Here is a 4686-nt window from a genome sequence, read left to right on the forward strand (position 1 = left end):
TGCCATAAGGGTGGTGTCATCTGCATATCTGAGCTTATTGATATTTCTCCCTGCAATCTTGATTCCAGCTTGTGTTTCTTCTAGTCCAGCGTTTCTCATGATGTACTGTGCATACAAGTTAAATAAACAGGGTGACAATATACAGCCTTGACGAACTCCTTTTCCAATTTGGAACCAGTCTGTTGTTCCATGTCCAGTTCTAACTGTTGCTTCCTGACCTGCATACAAATTTATCAAGAGGCAGGTCAGGTGATCTGGTATTCCCATCTCTTTCAGAATTTTCCACAGTTTATTGTGATCCACACAGTCAAAGGCTTTGGCATAGTCAATAAAGCAGAAATAGATGTTTTTCTGGGACTCCTTTTTTTTTCAATGATCCAGCGGATGTTGGCAATTTGATCTCTGGTTCCTCTGCCTTTTCTAAAACCAGCTTGAACATCTGGAAGTTCACAGTTCATGTACTGCTGAAGCCTGGCTTGGAGAATTTTGAGCATTACTTCACTAGCGTGTGAGATGAGTGCAATTGTGCGGTAGTTTGAGCATTTTTTGGCATTGCCTTTCTTTGGGATTGGAAGGAAAACTGACCTTTTCCAGTCCTGTGGCCACTGCTGAGTTTTCCAACTTTGCTGGCATATTGAGTGCAGCACTTTCACAGCATCATCTTTCAGGATTTGAAATAGCTCAACTGCAATTCCATCACCTCCACTAGCTTTGTTCGTAGTGATGCTTTCTAAGGCCCACTTGACTTCACATTCCAGGATGTCTGGCTCTAGATCAGTGATCACATCATCGTGATTATCTGGGTCGTGAAGATCTTTTTTGTACAGTTCTTCTGTGTATTCTTGCCATCTCTTCTTAATATCTTCTGCTTCTGTTAGGTCCATACCATTTCTGTCCTTTATCGAGCTCATCTTTGCATGAAATGTTCCTTTGGTATCTCTGATTTTCTTGAAGAGATCCCTTGTCTTTCCTATTCTGTTGTTTTCCTCTATTTCTTTGCATTGATTGCTGAAGAAGGCTTTCTTATCTCTTCTTGCTATTCTTTGGAACTCTGCATTCAGATGCTTATATCTTTCCTTTTCTCCTTTGCTTTTTGCTTCTCTTCTTTTCACAGCTATTTGTAAGGCCTCCCCAGACAGCCATTTTGCTTTTTTGCATTTCTTTTCTATGGGAATGGTCTTGATCCCTGTCTCCTGTACAATGTCATGAACCTCATTCCATAGTTCATCAGGCACTCTATCTATCAGATCTAGGCCCTTGAATCTATTTCTCACTTCCACTGTATAATCATAAGGGATTTGATTTAGGTCATACCTGAATGGTCTAGTGGTTTTCCCTACTTTCTTCAATTTAAATCTAAATTTGGCAATAAGGAGTTCATGGTCTGAGCCACAGTCAGCTCCTTAACCAGGGATCAAATCCACATCCCCTGCTTTGGAAGGCAGATTCCTAAGCATTGGACCACCAGAGAAGTCCCATTTTAACATTTTTTAAGTGTAGAGTTCATTAGTGTTAAGTATTTTCCACATTATATAGCCAGGCTCCAAAAGACAAAGCCTACGTCCATGAAACAATTCCCTTTTCCCATTCTCCCAGCCCCTGCAGCCAACCTTCTACTTGCTGTTTTTGAGTTTCACTACTCTAGGTTCCTCCTTTAAGTGAAATCACACCATATTTATCTTTTTGTGATTGGCTTATTTCAATTAGATTAATGTCCTGAAAATGTATCCATGTTGTATCATGTGTTATGATTTCCCTTGCTTTTTAAGCCTGAGTAATATTCCCTCACCGCATTTTGCTTTTTTTACTCTCCCGCTGATGGATACAATACTAATAGGAATCTGTATCTCTCAAGACCCAGCGCCTATAAGATCTTATCTTTGTCTTTGGTTTTCAGCAGTTTGACTATGATGTGTGTAGGTGTGATTTTCTTTTTAGGTGTATTTTCTTTTCTGGTTGGGATTCACTGATTTTCCTGTCTGTGGGTTTCTTTTTTGATCAAATTTGAAATTTTGATTAAAATTTCTTCAAATACTATTGCAACTTCATTTTCTGTCTCCCTTTTTCTGGAATCCTGACCACACATGTGTTAGACCCACAGGCCCATTGAGGCGTTGTTCTTTGTTTCCCTTGTAATATTTTTCTCTTTGTGTTTCAGTTTATTTTATTTTATTTTATTTTTTATTATTGTGTTTCAGTTTAAATGATTTATTTTGAGCTATCTTCAAGTTTACTAATCCTTTCTCTTCTGTTGTGTCCAATCTTCCCCTTCTATACATAGGATCATTTTCCTTATACATTCATACTTTGACAGCCACTGATATTGTTTTCATGTTTCAGCCTTTGTAAATAATGCTGTCACGAACCCGGAGTTGTCGATATCTTTTTGAGTTAGTGTTTTTGCTTCCTTAGGATAAATACCCAGAAGTAGGATTGCTGGATCACATGGTAATTCTACTTTTAATTTTTTGAGGAAACTCCACACTGTTTTCCCTAGTGGCTGTACCAATCTACATTCCCACCAACAATGCACAGTGATTCGCTCACCCCCACCAACACTCATTAGCCCTTGTCTTCTTGAGAGTAGCCAGTCTAACAGATGTGAGATGATGACTTATTGTGGTATTGGTTTGTATTTTCCTAATGGTTAGTGATGTCGAGCAACTTTTCATGTACCTACTGGTCATCTGCATGTCTTCTTTGGAGAAATGTCTATACACTTCCTCTGCCCATTTTTAATCCTACTGAGTTGCTTGAGTTTCTTTATTTTGAATATTAACCCTTCATCAGGCACATGTTTGTAAATACTTTCTTCCTCTCAGTATGCCGCCTTTTCATTGCATTGGTGATTTCTTTTTTTTTTTTTTGCTGTGTAGAAGCTTTTTAGTTTGATATAGTCCCACTTTTGTTGCCTTTGATTTGGTGTCAAATCCAAAAAGTCATCACCGAGACCAAGGTCAAGGCGCTTACTGCCTATTTCTTCTAGGATTTTTATGGTTTCAAGTCTTTAATCTATTTTGAGTAAGTTTTGTGTAACTGTTTGGTATAAGATCATGGTTCAGTTTTCTTCTTCTGCACGTGGCTTGTTTCCCCAGCATCATTTACTGAAGACAGATTGTCCTTTCCTAATAGTAAACTTGTTGTAAATTAATTGAACATATATGCATGGGTTTATTTCTGAGCTCACTACTCTGTTCCATTGATCTATATGTCTGTTTCTATGCCAATATCATAGTGTTTTGATTACTAGTACTTTGTAATATTGGAGAAGGCAATGGCACCCCACTCCAGTACTCTTGCCTGGAAAATCCCATGGATGGAGGAGCCTGGTAGGCTGCAGTCCATGGGGTCGTGAAGAGTCAGACACGACTGAGAGACTTCACTTCACTTTTCACTTTCATGCATTGGGGAAGGAAATGGCAACCCACTCCAGTGTTCTTGCCTGGAGAATCCCAGGGACGGGGGAGCCTAGTGGGCTGCCGTCTTTGGGGTCGCACAGAGTTGGACACGACTGAAGCGACTTAGCAGCAGCAGCAGCTTTGTAATAGAGTTTGAAATCAGAACGTGTGATGCCTCCAGCTTTGTTCCTCTTCTCAAAATTGCTAGGGCTATTCAAAGTCCTTTGCGGTTCCGTACAAATCTTAGAATTTCTTGTTCTTTTTTTTTTTAATTTTTTTGTGTGTAGTTGTCTCTGTGTTAGGGATCAGCTTGAAGCATATAAACTTAAAGTTTTCTCAGATCTAAGGAAAGCCTGCACACTGGGCATAAGTGGTAACTTTCTAAATATCCCCGTATGTGTAACTAATCCTTAAATAACCCAAAAGGGGGAAAATGGAAAAATAAAGGGCATAAAATAGCGATTGTCTCTTTAAATCCCCTGGAAGGTGCTTCAGGTAGAGGGGCATGAAACAATGATGGTGGAAAATGCAGCTGCCTGCCTGCCTGTGTCTGCCCCTCCGCGACCAGAGGCAGCTGTCCAGAGGCAGCTGTCGGTGATCAGAACCCAGACCCATTACTTGAAGGACGAAGTCCTTATCATCACTCTGGCTCCAGCAAGCCCCTCTAAGAGCGCTGGTCCAGCTGGCGGCCGTGGGCTGGGGCGCGGGAGGATGCAGATCGCCTGTTGCCCGAGGCTGAAACTGACCAAAATTAAGCACAATTTACCAGGCTCGTCTTCCCCCACGAAGCTGCAAGCCTTTGAATAGACTCTGAAATTCTAAAATAATTACAGAAGACAGACTTGGCCACTTCTACGTCGTGCAGGTTGGGAGACAAATTCCTAGCACTTCCTACACTGCCATCTTCCCTGCCCTCCCAGGCTTATTTCGTCTTACATTCTGTACAGTGCATTTTAAATTCCCATTGTCAACTCACTCATGTAACAGTTAGAAGAACTGACTTCAGGGACTTCCCTGGTAGTCCAGTGGCTAAGACTTCATGCTCCCAATGCAGGGAACCCGGGTTCCAACCCTGGTCAGGGAACTAGATCCCATATGCCACAAATAAGAGTTTGCATGCTGCAATGAGGAGAAGGCAATGGTGCCCCACTCCAGTGCTCTTGCCTAGAAAATCCCATGGGCAGAGGAGCCTGGTGGGCTGCAGTCCATGGGGTTGTGAAGAGTCGGACACGACTGAGCGACTTCACTTTCACTTTTCACTTTCACGCATTGGAGAAGGAAATGGCAA

The sequence above is a fragment of the Bison bison genome, unplaced genomic scaffold (genome assembly GCF_000754665.1).
Source record: "Bison bison bison isolate TAMUID 2011002044 unplaced genomic scaffold, Bison_UMD1.0 scf7180017864236, whole genome shotgun sequence".
Lineage (NCBI taxonomy): Eukaryota > Metazoa > Chordata > Mammalia > Artiodactyla > Bovidae > Bison > Bison bison.